This window comes from Vicugna pacos, chromosome 8, assembly GCF_048564905.1.
Source record: "Vicugna pacos chromosome 8, VicPac4, whole genome shotgun sequence".
Lineage (NCBI taxonomy): Eukaryota > Metazoa > Chordata > Mammalia > Artiodactyla > Camelidae > Vicugna > Vicugna pacos.
This window is the reverse complement of record NC_132994.1, coordinates 35,064,318-35,089,101: the sequence shown is the minus strand read 5'-3', so window position 1 is coordinate 35,089,101 and position 24,784 is coordinate 35,064,318. Positions and strand designations below refer to the sequence as shown.

The following is a 24,784-nucleotide window of genomic DNA, read 5'->3' as shown; positions in this document are numbered from 1 at the left end:
ATATTTTTGATACTTGGCAACCAATGGAGTCCTCTCATAGATTACGTAGTTTGTGCAAGGTCACAACTCTAATGAAAATGGTAGAGGTGGAATTTGAACAGAGATTTCAAAGTCCCATTTTTTCCTACTACTCTGTGCTACCAAGGCACCACTTCTTAAGTTAATGATTCTAAAGGAATTCTAACTAGGTGGTGTTGGGTGTGACGATACTTGTATGATGATGGTGGCAGTGTTTTATATTGGATATGTTTGGCAATGAAAAGCTTCCCGACATTCTTTGCTCTTGAGTAACAGTTACTCAGGTCTACTCTAATAAGTGACCTTTCTATAATGACTAAATCATTTGAAAAGAGAAAGAACAAGCTTGTGTGTCAGGGAATTGATTGACTTATTTGATTCCTCTACCAAAAAATATAAAGTCTATTATGTCTTCATATTATGCTACAAAAATAAGCTTTTTTTGTTTTCTACTCTTTGATGAATCATCTGTTGTCTTATATCTGCTTTTTTTTTTTTTGATAATTTTTGGTAACATAAATGTACCAGAGATAATGCCAGAGAATTGTCGAAGGGTTAGGCAAAAGAAAGGAATTGAAGAAACGTTTTATATTTTAGTTGAGGAACAAGACTAGCACTCATTTGTTTTAAAAAACCAAAATAAAACTTTGTTTGATACATCATGATACATGATTAGAAATTTATCAATTTTGTTGGTATTTTCAAAAAAGCCCTCTTTTGGTTTCATTAGTTTTCTGCTCTATTTGTTTTTTATTCTTCTGATTACTTTAGGGTTATATTGCTCTTCTTTCTCTAGTTTCTTAAGGTGGAAGCTGAGATTGTTGATTTTAGATCTTCTTTCCTAATATATGCATTCAATACTATGAATTTCCCTTTAAGCACTGCTTTTGATAGATCCCACAGATTTTGAAAATGTTATTTTCATTTACTTCAAAATATTTAAAATATCTCTTGAGACTTCTTTGACCCGTATGTTATTTAAAAGTGTCGTGTTTAATCTCCAAATATTTTGGAATTTCCCAGATATCTTTCTGATACTGCTTTCTAGTTGAATTCCTTTGTGGTTTGAGAGTATATGTTGTGTGATGTCTATTCCTTTTTTGGGTGGGGTGGTGGTTATGGCCCAGAATGTGGTCTGTCTTGGTGAATGGTCTTTGTGAGCTTGAAAAGAATATGTGTTCTGTTATTGTTGGGTGAAGTACTATGTAAATGTCAATTAGATCCAGTTGACTGATAGTGTTGTTCAGTTCAACCCTATCCTTACTAATTTTCTGCCTGTTGGATTTGTCAGTTACTGCTAGAGGGGTGTTGAAGTCTCTAACTGTAATAGTGAATTTGTCTGCTTCTCCTTGCAGTTCTGTCAGATTTTTCCTCATATATTTTGGTGCTCTGTTGTTAGATATACATGTGTTAAGGACTGTTATGTTGTATTAGAGAATTTATACCCTCATCATTATGTAATGCCCCTCTTTATCCCTGAGATATTCCCCGGCTCAGAAGTCTGCTTTCTCTGAAATTAATACAGCTACTCCCACTTTTTTTTTAATTAGTGTTAGTGTGTCTCCATCTCTTTAATTTTAATTGATGTCTTTCTGTTGAAAGTGGGTTTCTAGTTGGGTCTTTTTGGTTTTTTTAAATGCACTCTATTGTTCTCTGTCTTTTAATTGGTGTATTTGAACCATCAACATTTAAAACGGTTATTGATGTAGTTGGATTACTATCTACTACATTTGTAACTGTTTTGTATTCATTATATTTGTTCTTTGTTTCTTTAAAAAAATACTTTTCTCCTCTTTTTCAGGCTTCTTTGACTTTAATTAAGCATTTTATATGGTTCCATTTTTCACCTTTCTTAGCATATTATACTTTAAAAGAATATTTGTAGTGCCCTAGAGTTTGTAATGTACATTTACAACCAGTCTAAGTCCACTTTCAAATAATACTGTGCTGCTTCACAGTGCAGGTATCTTGTAACAGAATATTCCCAGTTCCTTCCTTCCATTCCTTACAACATTGCTGCCATTCATTTTTCTTATCCATAAACAATAATTACCCAATACTTTGTGGATATTATTACTTTGAACAAACAGTTGTCTATTAGAGTCAGAGAAAAAAATTAAGATTTTATTTTATATTTATTTATTCGTTCTCTGTAACTTTCTTTCTGTAGATCCAAGTTTCTGACCTCTATAACTTTCCTTCTCTCTGAATTTCTTCTATTTTTTCTTTCAAGGCATGTCTACTAGTGACAGATTCCCTAAGTTTTCACTTGTCTGAAGAAGTCTTTATTTTTTCTTCACTTTTGAAGGATAATTTCTCTGATTTACAAAATTCTAGGTTGGTGATTTTTCTTTCAGCCCTTGAAGTATTTCACTCCACTTTCTTGCTCATGATTATTGACAAGAAGTCAGTGTAATTCTTAACATTATTCCTCTATTAGTAAGATGTTTTTTTCCTTCTGGCTTTTTAAAAATATTTTCTCTTTCTCTTTAGTTTTCTGCAGTTTGAATATTACATACCTAGGTGTAGATTTTTTGGTTTTTCATTCTTGGTGTTCTCTGAGCATCATGGATTTATGATTTAGCTTCTGTCATTAATGTTGGAATACTCTCAGGCATTATTACTTCAAATATTTATTCTACTCCCTTCTCTCTTCTTTTGATATTTCCATTACACATATATTACACCTTCTGTAATTGTCCCACTGTTCTTGGATAGTCTGTTCTATTTTTTTCATTCTCTTGTCTCTTTGTACTTTTTTTTTAATTAAAAAAAGTGGGGGGGCAATTAGATATTTACTTATTTATTTACGGTACTGGGGGTCAAACCCATGACCTTGTGCATGCTAAGCACACACTCTACCACAGAGCTATAACCTCCCCCTTTCCTCTTTGCATTTTAGTTTGGGAAGTTTCTTTTGATACTTCTTCAAGTGCACTAATTGTTTTCTCATCTGTGTCCAATTTACTGATGATCCCATCAAAGGCATTCTTCATTTCTGTTGCAGTGTTTTTGATTTCTAATATTTCTTTTTGATTCATTCTTAGAGTTTCCATCTCTCTGCTTACATTATCCATCTCTTTTTGTATGTTGTCCACTTTTTCCATTAGCACCCTTAGTAATCATAGTTATTTTAAATTCATGGTCTAATATTATAAAATCTCTGCTATATCTAAATCTGGTTCTGATCCTTGCTTTGACTCTTCTGACTATGCTTCTCCTTTTAGCATGCCTTATAATTGTTTTTGAAAGCCGGACATGATACATTGGATAATAGGAACTGACATAGGTAAGTCTTTAGTGTGAGGTTTTATATTTATCTGGCTAGAAATTAGGCTGTGTTTACCATTTGCTGTAGCAGTAGGTGTCAGAGGTTTCAGTTTCCTTTAGTGTCCTTGTTTTTGTTTCCCTTGTTGTCTTTGAGTTTCCCTAGAAACACCTTCTTAAATAGAGTTAGAGCCTTGCAGTTTTTTTCAGCCATAATCCTTTTATTATATAGGAGCCCTGTTGATGTGGTAAAGTGTGGGGATTGAGCAATGGTTTATAATCCTATGATAAAATATCAGTCTTTTACAGTGTCTGTGCCCCGGGCCTTCACAAAGTGCTTCTCAGCTTCCTCTCCCCTTACTGTAGGTATGTCAGTAAGGCTAGAGTGGGCAGGAATTGGGTAATTTTCCTTTCCTCAAGTTGGATAAAGCTCTGGTGAAGTCTTCCTTTGCTGAATAGCTGTTTGTTGTGGTGAACTCTCTGGACTTACTTCAGAATGGTTACTTTTCCCTTCCCCTTGCCAAACAGGAGATTTTTCTCTGATCTTCACTATGATAACCTTGTGGGGCATAAAGCCCAGGAAAGTAATAGCAACCCTCCACCCCAATACCTCCTTAGATTAGACCTCCAGGAGTTTTTAACTTTCAAACTAGTCCACATCAGTGTCCAGCAACTTGTTGAAGTTAGTATTTAATTGTTCAAACCAATTCCTGGCTCCTGTGGCTTCTGCTTCAATTAGCTAATCTATATTCTCTGGATTCATGTTCTCTCTAGTTTATTGAGTGGCAGTTTGTCCTGTGACTTCATCTCTGATGGATCTAAGAAAAGTCCTTGGTTTACAGTTTATTCAACTTTCATTTTGTTATGAGAGAAAGAGTAATGGCTTCTAAGGTCTTTACATTTTGGAGTGGAACCTAGAAGTTATCATATATATATATTTAAAAACTGCATAGTATTTCATTAAATAGGTAAACCAAATTTTGTTTCACTTATTCCTCACTGTTAGATGTGTAGGATGCTTCCTTCCTTTTTATGACAAGCCATGCTGTAATAACTCTCCTTGAATAAACTGTAGTTTTGATTTTGATGGCTATTTTCAATTATCTATACCTCTTCCTATAGTTACCCAAATATTAATCAGGAATTAACTGTATTTAAATCAGAAGACTGGGTATAATTCTTAGTACTTTGACTTATTATGTACTCTTGGATCATTTTACTTCTAATCAGTTTCCTTATTTTTAAAATGTGAGTGATTAAAAACTACCTTGAAGAGTTGTAAGGATTAAATGATACATTAGAAATCATTTGTAAACTATAAAGCCCTATATAAAAATTAGGTAGTTTAGATATATCAAATTGTGATGTATACTGTGAGTCTTAGTAATTAAGCACCTTGGTAATTAAATAGCTTTAGACCAGGCTACTTGGTACAATATTTTGAAAGAAGATATTTTGATTTATTGCTAATTCTGAGAAAGGGGCCATAGTTGATTCTGAGTGAGATAGGTATGAGATAGCTAAATAACAAGTATGCTTTAAAAATTTAATTGAGGAAATAATATATTGATAGAAGCTGATATAGAATTCTATTAAACTTATGATAGAATACATTAGGTTTTATGAATTTAAGAACTAAAAAAATTGAGCAAAGCCAATTTTAATTTAGCTTTGTCCTTAGGCATTCAGTGTATATTGTTCTAAAACATTTGATAGGATTCTTAGATAGAATTTTGATTTTTCATTTATTTTAATTTTGTTCTCGAAAGTGACTTAGTGATTTTTGATGGAACATAGTCTTTAGTGCCTCAGTACTCAAAAGTGTGATCTGTAGACCAGCAGTGTCAGCATCATCTTGAGAGCTTTTTAGAAGCACAGAAGTTAGGCCCACCCCAAATCTACTGAGTCAGAATCTACTGAATCTTTTTAACAAAATCCTCTGGTGACTGGTGTGCACCTTAGCATTTGAGAAGCTCTGATTTAGTATACATAAATCTTGCAGTTGAGAAAGGCCTTTGTCAAGGCCTTCAACTGCATAGTATCTGTAAGTAGCTTATGATTTAAAGAGAGAAATGAATATTGAGTTAAATGTGACTTTACCAGTATTTTTATTTTATGCTGAACTGAGGGATACAGTAATCTCTTTTTTAAATCTTACACACTTCTGACAGAGATGAGGATAGGCTGTTGCAAACCTTATGATCTATAGGTCAATAATGAATTTTTTCTTTGAAAGAAAAATTAAGTTGATTTTTAAACTTGTAAAATATGGTAATTGTTTCTACGTCTGACTTCACTGGAAATTAATAGATTCCATTACATGTCTTTTTAAAAAAATACATCTTTTCCCTTTAAAAGTAAAATTTATATTTTAATTACTTTGCATGGAAACAGTTTTAAAATACATAGTTCTTAAACTTTGCTTCCTTAAACAAAGTATATGGGACATGATTTAACCTTTTCTAAATGATGAAGATCCCCTAGCACCTACCAAAGCCTTATATGTATAGATGCTCAGTTAAACTGATGAATTAACTTAATATAAGACTTTCTGGTTTTGCAGTAATAACAATATCACCATTTTTTGAGCACTGTTCTGGGTGTTTTAGGCACTGTTCTAGGGTTTATGTGGTGTAGTCCTCAACAACTTTGTGAGAAGGTTTAATTCTCACTTTTATGAGGTGGAAACTAAGCTTTAAGCATATTGCTACAGTCTTTTACAATACTAGCCAAAATCTAAGTGTCCAATCTCTTATGCTTACTTCAAACTCAAGTATCCTCTAGATGTAGGGGAAAAATGGAATTATTTTGATTTGTTAGGTGGCAAAATTGGAGATATGTGTTGGGGATTGGTTCCAGAGTTCAAGCCATGTGCAGAGTAAAAAAATATTGTACCATTAGTATATCATCAAAGGAGTTGAATGAAAATGGCTGTATCATTTCCTTTTGATGAAAATGCAGGAGGGGGAGGGCGGTTTGCACACAATTAAAAGTTTTCTGAATTGATATCTTAGAGAATCCAATACTTTGCTTTAAAGATGATCTCAAATCCTAAGTGATTTGCTGCTGTTATTAGAAAAAGAGAATTCAAAAAAATGAGTACATTCTCTTTTTGAGGAGAGTGGGAAGTCAGTGATGATGAATTTGATTTTGGATATGTTGAAAGTGAATTGATGAGACATTATTGTGTTGCTGCCTGGCAGGCGGATAGCACAAATCTAAATATGTAAAGAGATGTTACTGTTGTTTGTATGAGTAGTTTAGAGGTGATAGTTCAAGATCTGGATATAGATGGATTTATGAAGAAGAGAGTATAGAACTGGGGTGAACAAAACTGTTGACTACTGACTCAGTATTTACAGAGTGGAAATTAAAAGTACAGCCAGAAAAGGATGCTGAAGATGTGATCAGAGAAGGTATAATGTGCTGCATTCTGATAGGACTGTTCAGTTTAGTCCAGAGGATAAATTAAGACCTTGTGGTTTGGGGCAGTTCTCTTTGAAAAGGAGTCTGAAGTGCTAATGAGGTAGGAAGGGAAGCAAAGCCAAAATATGTTGATGGCTTTGAAAACAGAGGAGAAGGAAAGGATCACAGGGACTTGGTAAGGACAAAAAAATTTTATAATGAGAAATTGGAGGGGTGGGATAGCATATTTAGGTCAGAAAAGGACGTTTCAGGGATGGAGATCTTGAAGGCAGAACTCTTGAGTCTGTATTGACACTTGATGTGCTTAGTAGTAAAAGAGAGGGGGCTACTCCTCAGTCCTCAGGACTGGAAGCACTAACAGTTGGAGCCCTTAAGAGCAATGGGCTATACTTTAAAAGCCTTACTGTGGTCTGTATGCTTCTAACCATTGCCCTGGGGTCAGTGGGCAGTGCACGCCACATCATTTGAGGTGGGTCTCTTGGAGGGAGGAAAAGAGTCATGTATTACTTGTGAGTGCTTAATTATAAATGTAATCTTGCTTGCAAAAATAAGTTATTTTTCACTGTGATAGAAGCAACCAACAACTATGTGCCTAATATGTACGAGATCATTGTTAAAATCATTTTCATCATTGGTATAGTCATGGAAGTAAGTGAAATAAAGCATGTTTTTTAACGGATGTATATATAAAGGACTTGGTTTCATAGCATTAGAAGGAAATGTAAATTTATGTTTGTAATGTTATGCTAAGTACAGAAAGATGACATTAGTGACCTGTCATCAGTTGAACATGAATTGTAATATATATTACTTGTAGTAGGGATAGGTTTATGAGTTCTCCAACTAACTTTAACTTCATTAAATCCTCTCATTAAAAGTCTGACTGTTATGTGAGAGGTCATGTTAGGAGCAGAAACTGCTGGTTAAACTATTATTTACTGTAATATTCTTATGGAGCCTTTTTAGGGTAAAATGAGATAATTGTTACAAAAAAGTCTTCTGTAACAAGTCTATATTAATATATTACTGTTACAGACCCAAAAGGAAACAGAATCATAGATAAGGTCATGATTTACATTTTTAATAAAATATTTAATATGGTATTTAAGTTTCTAATGTAATAAATGACTAGAATAAATAATAAATATTTGTTTTCATATTCATCAATTTAGCTTTATTATTTTTAATTTTTAAGTAGCTATACCAATAATACTGAACTTTAAAGAAAGATGGTGATGACTTACTGAAAGTTAAATCTCTTATTTTTCTTTTTAACTTGTTTCTGCTTGAATCTGTTTTTCATCTGCAGCTCCCTCCCCAAATGACAGAATTATGTATAATTGACCTTATTTGAGGATGACAGTGAAGCATACAAGTTCTTTAAGATGTAGATGTATCTTACTTTAATGAAATTTAATATGAAATCACTAATGGAGTGAGTATAGATAAAAATAAGAAAAAACATCCAAGGACTAAGTCCTAGAATACCCTAAGATTTAGAGGTACAGAAGATAAGGAGGAAGAAAAAGGAGGAAAGCCAGGAACTTGAGGTTTCCTGAAAGCCAAATTAAATAATTTCAAGGAGTGTTTCAGATGCTGTTAAAAAGAGACCTCAGAATTAACCACTGGCTATAGCAGATAACTGACCTTGGTGAGGCGATTTGATACGTACTGGAAATAAAAGCCTAAATGGGCAGACCTAAGTGAGAATTGGAGGAGAGAAATCAGGGACTAATTTAAGGAATTTTGCCAAAAAGAAGAGCAGAGAAATCAGGGAGTGGGGAATTGAATGGCTAAAGGAAGTGGAACCAAGAGATGTTTGTTTTTGTTACTGTAATTGTTCTGTTTTTTTTTTAATGGAAAAAATTATAGCTTGTCTCTGTGTTGATGACAGTGATCCAATAGAGGGAAAAATAGTGTTGCAGAAGAAAGAGAGGATAATTAATCCCAACTACTTAAATAGGATTTGGGAACTGGTCTGGAATTTTGCCACCATGTGAAATGGTTTCTGTGGAGAAATTTTTGACTTCAACATAGGCAAATTACAAATGCCTAGTAACCCAACTCATTTGCTGTTTTATACTTGTAGATTATTTTTAGCGATATGATGGGAATTGTTAAAGCCACATACTCACCAGTTTTCCACTGTGGTAACTGCATTTATTTTCAAGTCAGGTAATGTATTGACAGAAGATAGGTATCAAATCTCACTGATCTACCCGAGTTTGTCTGAATTGGCACTGTTTTAATCCATTAGTCTTTAAGACTTTTTGCTTGCATATTTCAAAAAGATTTTTGAAAAACTGTACTCTGTTGCGCATTGAAGTTGAGTAGTATAATATTACTATTATAAATTTAAATCACTTTTTTGTTAATATGTGTTAGAAAATAATAAGCATTTTATAGTAGGATATGAGTGTTGACTATATTGGAATAAATGGTTATTGCTGTTTGATTAAATGGATTTTTGAGAGCTGTATTGGAATTTAATTGACATGCAGTAAATTGTACAATTGGACAAGTTTTGAAACCATCATGAAAATCAAGATAATGAACCACACCTCCTGCCCCAAATTTCCTGTTCTTCCTTTATAATTACTGCATCCTATCTTTCCCTACTCTTTCCACCAATCCCAATCCCAGCCCCTACCCTAGGCACCCACTAATCTACTTTCCGACACTAAAGGTTAATTTATAGTTTCCAGAACTTTATATACATAGAATCGTACAGTATATATCTTTTTTTGGTTTGGCTTCTTTCATTCAGCATAATGATTTTAGCATTCACCTATATTGTCACATCCATCATTAGTTCATTTTTTTCACTGAATATATTCCATCATATGAACACTTATTTCAGTGGATAACAGTTTGTTATCCATTCATCTGTTGATGGTCATTTGGGTTGTTCTCAGGTTTTGGCTATTACAAATATAGCTGCTGTGAGGTATAAGTCATTGTTTGGACATACGCTTTCATTTTTCCTGAGTAAATACCTAGAAGTAAAATGACTGGGTTATATAGTAGATATTTGTTTAATTTTATAAGGAAGTATCAAAGTGTTTTTCAAAGTAGTTATGTCATTTTATGATATTTCTACATGCTCCACATCCTCGCCATTTTAATTTTAGCCATTCTAATAGGTGTGTAGTGATATCTTATTGTGGCTTTAATATGCACTTCCCTAAAGACTAATAATGTTGATTAGCTTTTTATATACCATTTGTGTATTTTCTTTTGTGAAATATCTGTTCAAGCCTCTGGACATTTAGCTTTGGATTATTCGCTTTCTGATTGAATTTTAAGGGTTCTTTTTTGTAGATGCATATGCTTTGTCAGACACGTGATTTGCAAATATTTTTTCTCAACCAGTTATCTTTTCATTCCCTGTTGTCTTTCAGAAAACGGTGGTTTTTAATTTTGATGAATTCCAATTTAAAAATCTTTCCTTTACGGATTGTGTTTTTGGTGTCACATCTAAGAAATCTTTGCCTAACCCAAGTCCACAAAGATTTTCTGTTTTCTTCTAGAAGTCTTAAAATTTTATGTTCTATGTTTAAGTCTATGACCCATTTGTATATGGTATGAGGTAACGATCAAAGTTCTTTTTTTTTTTTTTAATACAGATGTCCAGTTGTAGCACCATTAACACGTTGATTGCCCACTGTGGATCAGGTGCCCCTGAGGAAACACAACTGTCACCCAGATTTGGGTGATGTGGCAATCAACATGTTAAAAAAAAAAATTCTTTCTCTACTGAATTACCTTTGCACCAGTGTGAAAAAAAATCAGTTAACCATGTATGTGTTGGATTATTTCTGGACTCTATTCTGTTCCATTGGCTATTTGTCTGTCTTCTTACCAATAACCAAACTACCTGGAATAGTGTGGCTTTATAATAACTATTGAAGTCAGATAGTATAACTCCTCCAGTATTGTTTTTCTTTTTCAAAGAGCTATGTATTTCTTGAGTGAGGTTTTAATAGTTGTGTCTTTCCAGGAATTTTTCCATTTCATTTAAGATGTTGGATTTATTGGTATAAATTGTTTCTAATATTTCCTGTTTTTTGATACGTGTAGAATCTTTGGTCATAGTTTTCCTGTCATTACGAATATTGGCCATTTGTTATCTCCCCCACCTCTCCAAGTCCTTCAGCCTGGCTAGTGGTTTATCAAATTTATTGATGTTCTCAATGAACCAGCTTTTGGTTTCATTGATTTTTATTTTACCTCCTGCATTATTTTTCTGTTTTCTATTCCATTGATTTCTGCTCTCACCTTTACTGTTTCCTCTCTTTTCCTTCCTTCCAGTTTAATTTGCTCTATTTTTTCTAATTTCTTGAGGTGAAAGTAATTGAGACCATTCACTTGAGACCCTTCTTCTTCTCCAGTGTAGACATTTTAGTGCTATAACTTTCTCTCTGTGTACTGCTTTAGCTGCTTCCCTTCCCAAATTTTGATATGGTGTTTTCCTTTTCATTCAGTTCAAAATAGTTTTTTTCTTTTTACTTCTTCTTTGACTTGAGGTTACTTAGAAATAGGTTTCCTAGTTTCCAAATATTTGAAAATTTCCATATATCCTTTTGTTGTTGATTTATAATGTAAATAGATTGTGGTCAGAAAACTTAAACCTTGTAAGACTTAAATCCTTTTAAATGTATTCTGACTTGTTTATGACAGAGAATTCGTATCTCTTGGTAAATGTTACTTATATACTTGCAATACTTGAAAAAAAATTGTATTCTGTTGTTTTGGGATAGGATATTCTGTAAACTTGGTTGATAGTGTTCTTTAAGACATCTATATGCTTACTGATTTTCTGTCCACTTGTCCTATTAGTTACTGAAAGAGAGATGTTGAAATTTCGGACTATATGGATTTTTCTGTATTTTCTTGCACTTCTGTTAGTTTTTACTTTTTTGAATCTAATTTCTAAAGTGCATAATTATTTTAGATTATTTTATCTTCTTGATGAATTGGCACCTTTATTAATATGAGTGGACATGAATGATCCTCTTTATCTCTGCTAATATTCTTTCTCTAAAACCTACTTTGTCTGATATTAATGTCACTGCTCCAACTTTTTTTTCATTAGCATGGTATATATTTTTCTATCCTTTTACTTTTAACCTATTTGTATATTCATATTTAAAACAGTTTCTTACAGGCAGCATGTGGGTAAGTCTTACTTTTTTTAATCCAATCTTATAATCTCTGCCTTTTAATTGGCATGTTCAGATCATTTATGGTTAATGTGATTATTGATATGGTAGCAGTTAAGTCTTTCATTTTGCTATTTGTTTTCTTTTTGTCTTAACTGTTTACCAATCTCTTTTACCTCCTTTTTTGTCTGAGTAGTTTTTTTAATGATTCCATTTTTTTCTCCTTTGTTGGCTTAATAGCTATACTCCTTGTTGTGACATTTTAGTATTTACTTTAGAGTTCATAGTATACATGTTTAACTTATTATAGTTTACTTTCGGGTAGAATAGTAAATTTTTCACTAATCAATTTTTTTAGCTTTCAAGTTAAAGACCTTAACATTATGACATTGCAGGCTCATATTCATTTGGACTTTGGGGTCATATCCACCTGCATTCAGATCCCAGCCATGATACTTACTCAGTGTAGGATTGCTTACACTCTCTATGACTTTGTCTTCTCATCTATAAAATGCAGTTAAACTCTTTCATAGAGTGATACCTAACACACTATAAGCACTATAACCTGTAGCTTCTTTTATTAAAATCATGTTGGTGAAAATGTCCTATGAATTTTAGTGATCTTGACATCATTCTACTTCTCTCATCACCCTAAAGTGCTTATTACTTCTTTATGAATCATTTATCTGCTACTCTTCTGCTTTTCCCAATTTGAATCAATCCTCTTGCCAAGTTAATCTTTCTCCAGTATAACACCAATCATGTCACATCATTTCTTAGTTCAAAACTATTTCCACCTGACTGCTCACTTCCTCCAGGATTAAGGACAAACTCTTCATTCTGACAAGCAATATAGCCCATTGTGTCTGTCTTCAGTTTATCTTTGTTTTCTTTCACTATTCTCCTACTTTTATTCTATACAGTTCAGTCAAACTTCATTCTTTTTCTTCTCCAAATATATATACTATATTTTTCACTCTCTGAATTTATTGTTGCTGTTTTGTATGTCTCTGAAAAGTTTTGAGAGCAAGTATGTCTGAAAATTACCTTTTGCATCAGTGTTCATCTGTCATAATCCTTTTGCATCTTTGAAGGCTCTCATCAAATACTGTCTATTTCATTGAGTTTTTCCTAATACTTAGCTGGTTGTCATCTTCCCATTCATTATATTTCTACAGTTATCCTGTGCTTTTCTTATATCACTGGTCTTACACTACCTTTGGATATACAGGTCCAAAATTCCTTATCTGTAGTTCTAAAGTCCAAAAAAGGTATTTTTTTAATTAATTTTGTGGCTCTGGTGGGTAAAATAATGTCCCCCCAAAGATGTCCATGTCCTAATCCCTGGATCTGTGAACATGTTACCTTACTTGGCAAAAGGAACTCTGCAGAGGTGATTAAAGATCTTACAGAGGGGAGATTAGCTGGATTACCCAGATAGGCTCAGTGTAATCAAAAGAGTTGTTATGAGGGGAAGAGGGTCAAGAGAGTCAAAGAAGGAGACATCATGGGAGAAGTAGGGGTTGGAGTGATGGGATTGCAGGCTGTGAAGATGAAAGGTCAGGAGCCAAGGAATGCAGACTGTCTAGAAGCCAGGCAAGGCAAAGAATAGTTTCTCCCATGGATCCTCTAGAAGGAACCCAGCCCTGTAGACATCTTGGCTTTAGCCCAGTGAGAGTTCTGATTTCCAGAACTGTAAAATAATAAATTTGCATTGTGTAAGCCACTACATTTGTGGTGATTTGCTACAGCAGCAGTTGGAAACCAATACAGTTCAACAGAACTGCCCAGCTGAGCATAGCCTAAATTGCTGACTCAGAATGGGTTATTATTTTATGCTACTAATTTTTAGATGGTTTTGTTACATAACAAAAGCCAATTGGTAGTATTGATGTCCTTAACAAATCTTACTAAGTTATAGAAAAACAATTAATTGGATGCTGTTATTTGCCAATTACTTTAAAAAGTTTACATGTCTTTCTCTTATTTTTAATCCTTAAAACTACTGTTAGTGATCACATGATTAGTATAATTGAACTTAGGTCTCCCTGGCCCAAAGTCTGTGCTCTGTGCAATATGCCATGTTGCCTCTCAAATGAGATTATTTAGAAATATTTTATGAACTTTAAAAAAGAAAACACTAAAAGTGTTACTATAGATGAAATTAATATAGTATATTAGGTCCTTTCAGATGGTAAAGAAAAGTGCTTAGATTTCCTTAGGCAATGGAGGCTTACTCTTGAGTAGGATCACAAAGAGGCTAAGCAGACACACAGCCCCCTGAATCCTAGTGCCTACAGGATAAAGATTTACATTATGTTCAGAATGCAGTAGCAGCTTTAATGACCAGTTTTTCAGTGTTTATATTGCATTCATGTTATCTAATAAAGGATTTGAATTTGTTTGTCACTGTCTTCCATGGAGTTGTCCACTGGGGCAGAATTTTGTGTTGTATCACTTTATAGATGACATACCTTTCCTATGTCTTGTTATTTGTGGCTACTTTTAGGTCAAATACCAATCCAGTAGTTGTGATCGGATTATCAGTTTGATTTAATTGAAGGCAAAGTAGTACAACTCATTAGTTTTACTCTGTGCAAAAATAGTTTTATTTCTTTAGAAGGGGGTTGTGGACTTGTATCTGTTATCCATCACAGGATAATAAGCCACTCCAAACCTCAGTGGCTTAAAACAACCATTTTATTTGCTTATAGTTCTGTAGGCTAGGAATTTGGGCTGGAATCTGCTGAACAATTCATCTACTGATTTTATCAAGGTTACTCACATGACTCCAGTTATCTGGTGACCCAACTGGGGTTAAATAGTCTAAGAGGACCTTATTCACATGTCTGGCAGTTGGTTCTGGATTTTTTTTTAATTGAGTTATAGTCAGTTTACAGTGTTGTGTCATTTCCAGTTGGTTCTGGATATTAACTGGGCCATGTATCTCCAGGAGACTATCTGAGTTTATCTGTGGAAGAGTTCTAAGAAAGCATTCGTAGGAGTTGGGAGGTTTCTTGAGGCCTAGACTTAGAAATCACAGCATCACTTATACCACATGGTATTGTCAAAACAAATCACAAAACCAGCCTATTTTCAAGGAATATGTAAATAATATATTAAAGAGTTGCAAAGAATTTGTGGTAATATCAAATTTCCCATAGGTCTGGAGGCACTTAAGTTTGCATACCTATGGTTAACAATGGAAAATTATTTTTAAAAATTATCACACAGAATTGACTTGTTATTTAATTATAGAATAAAGTAGGGAGTCATGGCCCTGGGGTAATGTGGGAGGTGAAAAGAAGATGGAGACTAAGGTTTATACTTTCCTTAAATAGCATGGAATTTCAAAGAGAAGTGTTATTTGCAAGGAATGTATCCTCACAAAAAGAATAATTTCACAGTTTTTATCATTTTTGGAAGACAGATTGTATGCAGGTGAACTTTTAGAAATTTGAAAACGATCTCTTTTTTTCTATCCTTCATCCTTTGGTATAAAAAGGAGGTGAGTGTATCATTGCCTTCTGACTTAATAGTATCTACAACAATGTAACCAAATGTACTTTTAGACTGTTAGAGGAGTATAAGCACAAGGATAAATGACTAAGATATATCTTCATTTTACTTTTTATTTTTTATCTTTTAAGTCTTTTTTAATCTTCATTTTTAATTGCAAAATTGCTTTTTGTGATACTGTGATATAATAAGAAACATACAGTTGTTCTTTGTCCTCGGTTTCTGGCACAAGCTCCTAAAACCTTTGAATTTCTGAGAGGAGTGAGTGTCTTTTTGTATGCAAGTGAGATGACTAGTGGCAGGGGCCCCCCTAGATAGCTTCAGGATGTGGACCAGAAGACCAAGCCTTGATTAGAAGCTTGGAACTTTCAGCCTTACTCTCCAGCCTCCAAGAATGGAAGACGGGCTAGACAGTAAGTTAATCACTAGTGACCAGTGATTTAATCGGCCATGCCTGTGTAGTGAAACCTTTTTAAAAACCCTTAAACTACAGATTTTGGAGAGTTTCCAGAATGATGAACACATTCAGGTGCTGGATGGGTGATGCGCCCAGACCAGGGCATGGAAGCTCTGCACTGTTTTCTCCCTACCCCCAATACCTTGCCCATATGTATTTTCACTTGGCTGTTCTTGAGTTATATCTTTCATAAAAAACCAGAAATACTAAGTATAGTGCCTTCCTGAGTTTCACGAGCTGGTCTAGCAAATTATCAAACCTTAGAAGGGGGTCTTGGGAACCGCCGATTTATAGCCTATTGTTGAGAATGTTGGGAGTCCTGAGACTTTTGACTGTCTTCTGAAGTGAAAACAGTCTTGTTGGAGTGAGCAACCTATGGAGTTGCACTAACTCCTGGTAGTTAATGTCAAAATTGAATTGACTTGTTGGACACCCAGTTGATATCCACAGAGAACTGGAAAACTGCTTGGTGTGGAGAATCTACACATTTGTTGTCATAAGTAAGGTGTGGATAAAAACAGACCGCAGTACTTCTGTTCTGCTGAGTCTTTTAAAACTAACATTCAGATCTGATTATTGATTATGTTAAAGACCAGAAGTCTGTCTGAAGATTCAACAAAGCATTTTTCTAGAAGCATATACATAATGGATTCTGTGGTCATGCAAGATAATAGTTTATAAAAGGGAGGGTGGCAGAAATCCAGACTACTTCTGTTCCCTTTCATTCAGATATTGTTTTTTAAAATGAAAGAAAGTCATTCCAATTATGATAAGATAGGGTAACCCTTTATCTTTGGAAGATTCTTCTTTAAGACATAATTTTTTTCACAGAAATAATAATTAACATTTTTGAGGTTTTGTTTGCTATATTACCAGGCCTTCTGCTAGTCACTTATTTTATTTAATTCTCATCAACCAGGTAGTATTAATCCCAGAGGCACAGAGAGATTAAACTCCTTAGCACAATTTGTAAGTGGCAGAGCCAGATTCAAACCCATCTCCTCTGTTGTCAGACTCTATACTCCTAACCACTGTAGGGAACTGCCTTTAAAATTTTACAGATTAAGTACAACTAGCAATATTTTTGCTATAGGACAAAGTAAATAAATATATTTCATCCATTGCTAGAGTGTAAAATGCCAATGTTAGTTTATTATCTTAATGATATATGTGATACTAAAACTGAAATAGGTTTCATCTCATGTTTGCTCTCTGGTGTCTCTGGTCATTCTTTGAACCCTGCTTTCCATAAAATGAAGAAGCTAACTATTTTCATTGTAATCAAGGAAAGATTCTACTTTTGATGTGTAAATGCAATCTGAGAATGACATTGGTATTTTTAAAACATTATAGTCTTAAAACTGTTCAGGGTAAAAGAGTTCAGAAATATTTTGGTCAAAATGAGAATTCAAAATAGAATTATTGTAGGGTATCATTTTTTTCTCATTAGTAAACTCTTTCTAGTCTTTCACCCTAGTTTCCCTATCTATCAAACTTTTTCTTTTCACAAGCATTCATCTGCTTTCTCCTTACCCATATTCTCTGATACTGACATTCCATTTTGGCTTGGTATACTACTGATTTTTCTAGTGAATGTTTCTCTTTTCCCAGCTACACCTTTAGTACCTTTTTAAAATTCGAGTTTGTACTACTGCATTCCTACCTTTCTCCTTTTATTAAAAACTTTAGATTTTGTTGTACTTTGCTTCCTTTATTGCTGGAATTCATTCATGCCTCTTGCTGAGAGTCTAAAGGAGGAAGTAGAAGGGACACACAAGAGCTAAGTCTTCTAGAACACTGTACTCAAACTTTATTGTGCATTCTGATTTCCTGGGAATCTTGTTAAAAAGCAGATTCTGATCAGAAGTTACGGGATGGGACTAAAATTTTGCACTTCTTACATGTTACCAGGTGATACTAGGTGATGCTAATACTACTGATTCTGGCTTAATGACCACATTTTGAATTAGAGCTTGCTATTTCAGGCCTAAGTCAGAAGGAAGTAGTTAGAAAAAAATATCACCCTAAAGTAGACCCCTTCTTAAATGATGATGTTATTATAAAAGCTTCTTTGCCCTTTTGGCCACGTGTAGACACAGCGAGAAGAAAGCAGCAGTCTATGAACTAAGAAGCAAGCCCTCACCAGATATCTTGATCTTGGACTTTCCACTCTCTAGCACTGTAGGAAATAAATTTTTTTGTTTACAAACTACCCAGTCTGTTATTCTGTTACAGCAGTCTGAACAGTAAGGCAGTAGTTTTGACTAAGAAGAGATGAAGAGGATATAGACATCTGAGAAGAATACCTTCTTAATTCCTAGTATTGTTAGAACCTTCTTATGACTTTTTGAAAATTGTGGTAAAATATACATAACATCTTACCATTTTAATCATTTTGAAAGTGTTCAATTCCGTGGCACTAAGTATATTCACATCATTTATGACTTTTTTAAAAGGGATTTTATTTTTTATAGCAGTTTTAGGTTCACAGCAAAATTGAGCAGAAAGTACAGATTTCCCACACACATCCCTCTCTCTACATATGTGTGTCTATGCCAGTATCAACATCCTGCACCAGAGTGGTAAAGTTTGTTGCAATCAATGAACCTGCATTAACACATCATTACTATTCAAAGTCCATAGTTTACATTAGGGTTCATTTTTGGTGTTACATAGTCTGTAGATTTTGACAAATGTCTGATGGCATGTATCTACTATTTTAGCATCATACAGAATGCCCTAAAAATTCTCTTTGCTCTGCCTATATGCATCTCTTCCCTCCTCCAAAACTCTGGCAAACACTGATTTTTTTTTTTTTTTTACTGTCTCCATAGTTTTATCTTTTCCAGAATGTCACAGTATGCAGCCTTTTCAGATTTGCTGCTTTCTCTTAGTGATAATACATTTAAGGTTCCTCCATGTCTTTTCATGGTTTGATAGTGAAGAGTAAGAAGCTAACAAAATGGCTTCCCTGATGCTAAAACTGTTTGCTGATTCATTCTGACTTAAAATTCTTGCGACTTGTTTTTCTATTATTTGACAGACCCCCATTTTTGCTTCACTTGCTCAACTGCTTTTGTGCTAAACAGCCCCCAACCTTTCCATTATACTCTCCACTCTCTGTACATTCTTCACCCAGAATAGTTTGTCCTTTAACCCAGAAGCTGTGTTCCAGGAAGGTGGTCATGGGCTGATAGCCTCAGAAGAATGAACAGACCCTTCAGAGTTTCTCCATGACCCCAGATGGATTCATCAAGATTAAGAAGTATATAGTACCCCGGAAAACACCCTTGATTGTCGTCGCCTTTCTGTTCTATCCGGTTTTTCTATAAAACCTCAGGACACCAACCCCAAGATGGATTCATCGTCTCTAAGTTGCCTGCTGTGACTCCCCTTTGCCTGGCAAAGCAATAAAGCTTTCCTTTTCTAATTCTCCCCAAAATCTGCTTCTAAGTCTCAGTTTGGCTATTGAGGTTCAGAGGCTGGTTTTTCGGCTATACTTTCTCATTTCTTTTTAGCACTGAATAATTTTACGTTGTTTGGCTATCTATGCCATACTTTATCCCTTTACCTGCTGAAGGACATCTTGGTTGCTTCCAGGTTTTGGCAGTTATGAACCAAGCTACTGTAAACCGTTCCACGTGCAGGTGTTTGTGTGGATACAACAAAACAAATCGAGTTTCAACTATAGGATTCCTTGGGTAAATACCAAAGAACTTGATTACTAGGTCATATTGTAAGGGTTTATTTAGTTTTGTAAGAAACTGCCGAACTGTCTTCCCAGTATGCATCCTCCCCAACAATAGCAGTGAGTGAGATTCCTGTTGCTTTACATCCTCATCGGTATTTTGTATTGTCAGTGTTCTGGGTTCTGGCCATACTAATAGGTATGCAGTGGTGTCCCGTTGTTTTGATTTGCAGTTCTTTAATGACATAGATGTTGAACATCTTTGCATATGCTTATTTGCCATCTATATATCTTTTTTGATGAAGTGTCTGTTTAGATCTTTTGCCCAGTTTTTAATCAGGTTTTGGGTTTTTTCGTTTTTTTTTTCTTTTACTCTTTAAAGAATTTTTTTGTATATTTTGGATAAACAGTCCTTTTTAAGTCTTTTGCAGATATTTTCTCCCTAATTGTGACTTGTCTTCTCAGTCTCTTGATGGTCTTTTGTAGAGCAGAAATTTTTACTTTTAATAAAGTCTAGCTTATAAATTATTTTTTCATGGATCTGGTGTTAAAATATCTAAAAAGTCACTGCCAACCCCAAGGTCATCTGGATTTTCTCCTATGTTATCTTCTAGAAGTTTCATAGTTTTTCATTTCACATTTAGGTCTGTGATTCATTTTGAGTTAATTTTTGTGAAAGGTGTAAGGTCTGTGCCTGTGTTCACTAAAAAAGTGAAAAAGCATGTAGATGTCCAGTTGTACAACACCATTTGTTGAAAAGACTGTCTTTGCTCCATTGTACAGGCATACCTCAGACATGTTGTGGGTTTGGTTCCAGACCACTCCAATAAAGTGAATGTCACAAGCGAGTCATACAAGTTTTTTTGTTTCTCAGTGCATATAAAAGTTATATTTATACTATACTGTAGTCTGTTAAGTGTGTGATAGCATTATGTCTAGAAAAACAATGTACATACCTTAATTTAAAGAATAATTTATTGCTAAAAAATGCTAACCATCATCTGACAACACAGAGTTGCCGCAAACCTTCAATTTGTAAGAAATGTAGTATTTGTGAAGTGCAGTAAAAGAGGTATGCCCGTATTGCCTTCGCTCCTTCACTGTATTTATGTGGGTCTATTTCTGAGCTCTCTATTCTGTTCTATTGATCTATTTGTCTGTGCTTTTGCCAGTATCACAGTCTTGCTTACTATAGCTTTATACTAAGTCTTGAAGTCAAGTAGTGTCAGTCCTCCAACTTTTTCTTTCCCTTCAATATTGCATTGGCTGTTATGGGTCTTTTGGCTTTCTGTATAAACTTCAGAATCAGTGTATTGATGGCTACAAAATAACTTGCTAGGATTTTAATTGGGATTGCATTGAATCTAAAGGTCAAGTTGGGAAGAACTGACATCTTGAATATTGAGTCTCCCCGTCTATGAATATGAAATATCCATTTATTTAGTTCTTTTTTGATTTTTAATCAGAATTTTGTAGTTTTCCTCATGTAGATCTTACACATATTTTGTTACATTTATACCTAAGTATTTTGGTTTGGGGGCTGCTGATGTAAATGATGTGTTATTAATTTCAAGTTCCAATTATGTATTGCTAGTATATAGAAAAACAATTGAGTTTTATATATTAACTTTGTATCCTGCAGCCTTGCTATAATAACATCAATTCCAGGAGGTTTTTGGTTGGTTATTTTGGATTTTCTACATAGGCAAACGTCTGTGAATAAAGACAGTTTTCTTTCTTTCTTCTCAAATTGTATACCCTTCCCTTTTATTGTCTTACTGCATTAGCTGAGACTTTGAGTAGGATGTGGTGATACAGGACATCCTTGCCTTGTTTCTGATCTCGGCAGGAAAGCTTCTGGTTTCTCACCATGAAGTATGATGTTAGCTGAGGTAACAGCCTTAGCTATTAGATGTTCTTTATCAGGTTGAGGAAGTTACCCTCTACTCCTAGTTTGCTGGTCATTCTGAATTTATCGTGAATGGGTGTTGGATTTTGTCAGATGTTTTTTCTTCATCTATTAATATGATCATGTAACTTTTCTTCTATAGCCTGTTAAAATGATAGATTCGTTTGATTGATTTTTGACTGTTGACCCAGTTTTCCACAACTAGAATGAATCCCACTTGGCCGTGGTGTATAATTTTTTTATATACCTTATTGGATTCATTTTGCTAATTTTTGTAGAGGATTTTTGCATCTATGTTCATGAGAGATGTTGGTTTGTAGTTTTCTTTTCCTGACACATCTTTATCTTGTTTTTATATTAGTGTAATACCAGTTTCATAGAGTTAGGAAGTATTCTTTCTACTCCTGTCTTTGTTTTGTGACTTTTGAAGCAAGCAGTGTACTGTCTGCCTGATATTTCTTAGTTTATATCTTGCTTGTTTTGAGAATACTGTACAATGAAAAAGTTAAAATGTGATTAGTCAGAGGAGACTCTCACAGAAGAGGAATCATGGAAAAATAGAGGTTAAGCAGAATTCATCTCTAGTTCTAGGACCTGTCCCCCGTGAAAGAAAATATTTTTGATAAGTAATCATTCTTGATGAATTCAAAATACTTTTACTCTTTAAAAACACTTTTGAATGTATTTTCTAAAATATATTCACTGACATGCCCAATAATCACTCAAATATGTCGATGAGACGGGTAGAACTCTGATTTTTCACCACTTGTTTCAGAATTGCTTGATAATAAACTTTCGATTTATTAAGCTAAGTTGGTGGTAACAAAGTCTGTGCATTATGTGTTTTGTTTTAGACCCCTTTATTTGCTTACATGTGTAATACATATTAAATTGAAGACTACCCATATATGCTGGGTTCTTGCTGAACTGTGGTCCTTCCATAGAGGTCAGGTTAAGGCTGGGCCATGGTTCTTGTCATGTAGCCTGTTCACAGAGGACAAAGTTACATTGTTCATCATAGTAAATGAGAAATCTGGAATGCAGACATCTTTGCAATAATGCGTTGAAAATGCATTAAACGTTATCTGTATGATACTGTACTTTATTAAGCATATAGGCAACAAAATAAAACCACTGAAAGAAAGATATATTGGTAAAAAAGTAGAATTTAGAAAGAAAAGACTTAAGTCTCTGTTTGTCAGTCCATCTTCCTTGCTATTATTCAAACTGTTTGTAGAATCCTAGTTCCTCTAACATTTTTTCCAGATACAGAAGAGGAAAGCTCATAGCTTTTCCTGAAATCTACTTTTGGAACTCAAAAGAATCCCTCTCATTTTTTGCACCAAAGGCACCCTGAACTCTTTGCCTATCACTTACCCTCTCCTGTGCCCCACCCTAGGCCCTTAAAACACACGTATGTATTATTTATCCAAGAAAAACAAAAACATATATTCACACACAGACTTGCACAAACTGTTCATAGTAACTTAATTTGTAATAGCCAAACCCCAAAATAACCCAAATATCCATGAACAGATCAATGGATAAATTAGGATACATCCATACAGTGAACAATAAAATTCAACAATTAATGAACGAATTATTGATACATGCAACAACATGGATGAACCTAAAAAAAATGATTAGGCTAATGGAAAGAAGGGGCAAAAAAGAGTAAATATGATTCCACATATATAGAACTCTACAACAAGCAAAGAATCTATAGTGACAGAAAGCAAGTTGGTAGTTGCTTGCAGGCATGGGTGGAGAGAGGGATTGCAGAGGGACACAGAGAAAAATTAAGGAGTTGCTGTAGTGATTTCACAGTGTTAAACTGTTAAAACTAATCAAATTGTACACTCTAAGTGTGTGCAGTGTCTTAATTTTCTGTTGCTGCTTAACAAATTGCCACAAATATAGCAGATTAAAATAGCTCCTATTATCTCACAGTTTTATAGATCAAAAATTTTGGTGGGCTTCGCTGTTTTTCTGCTTAGAGTCTCACAAGGATAAAATCAAGGTGCTGACTGGGCTACATTCCTTTCTAGAGGCTCTGGGGGAAATCAGCTTCCAAGCTCATTCAGTTCAATTTGAATTGGCAGAATCCAGTTCCCTGCAGTTGAGAACTGAGGTTCTTGTTTTATTCCTGTCAGCCAGAGGTCACTCTTAGCTCCTAGAGGCTACTCTCAGGTCCTTTCCATCTTCAAGTCAGCAATGGCATGGTGAGTCTCCTTCATAATTTGAATCTCTGACTTCCTCTTCTGTCATCAGCTGAAGAAAACACTCTGTTTTTAAAGGGCTCATGTGATTAGGTTAAACCCATGCATATAATCTTTGTATATTAAGGTCAACTAATTAGTGATCCTAATTACGTCTTCAGAATCTCTTGTAACATATAATCATAGAAGTAGCAGTACAGAGGGGCTGGAGATCTGGGGACTATCTTAGAATTCTGCCTATCACATGGGGCAGTAATAAAAAAAAATAAATGACGCAAAAGAACTACTTATTTATAAGTTAGATTGATTTCTTGAATATGTGTAAACACAGTTTGGCTGTCCTTTATGATTGAATTATTGCATTCTGTTGATTCTTATTTGTGGTTGGCTATATTCCTTTGATAACTATGTAATTTTAAAAAGCTAAAGCTCTAATCTGTTCTTCGAAACAATGATAAGTACACATATGTAAATTTTTTAAATGTGCAGTATATTGTATATATGTATTTACATGCAATATAATGTATATGTGCAGTCAGACTGTAACAATTCTACCTAATAAAGCTGAAAAAGAAAAAAAATATTTAGGAGAGAGTGTCAATATGTTATAATGAAGGAAACACTGAATTGGAAGTCAAAACTGAGATTATTATCCCCGCAATGCCAGTAATTAGATGTATGACAACATGTGATAAAGTTTGAAAGGGTATTTGCTTCTTCATGCCAAGCATCATCTTTTAACACCTTCAGGACTATAGCATAAACCAAAGAGAGTGCCCATACTCTTTGAAAGGACCTAGAGTAATTTTACTGTGCCTCATATCACTGTTTATCTGTGTCAACTGGCAAAAAGCCAAGCCTTGTTTTTAATTATCTTCTGGACTCATATCTTCATTCTGCTTTGAACAGTTCTTTGTTTGACCCATTTCTGCATCTTTCTCAGATCCTTCCGTTGTGCTCCAGAGAGCTTCTGCCTCTGTGACCTGCAAACTTCCCTACATATAGTTGTTTTCATCCTCTTCTCCAAACTTACTTTTCATTTCCTTACCTTAACTGATAACTGGCTGGTTCCTAAAATTAGTTTCATCTGTACCCTTTTGTGGGAGAGTGCTATATTCA

General features: G+C 34.3%; 1 protein-coding gene across 6 annotated transcripts in view; it reads left to right on the top strand.

The window, feature by feature from the left end:
* Nucleotides 1-24,784, top strand: part of WASF1 (WASP family member 1) — a 68,690-nt gene that overhangs the window by 5,849 nt on the left and 38,057 nt on the right. The gene's annotated exons all lie outside the window — the stretch shown is intronic.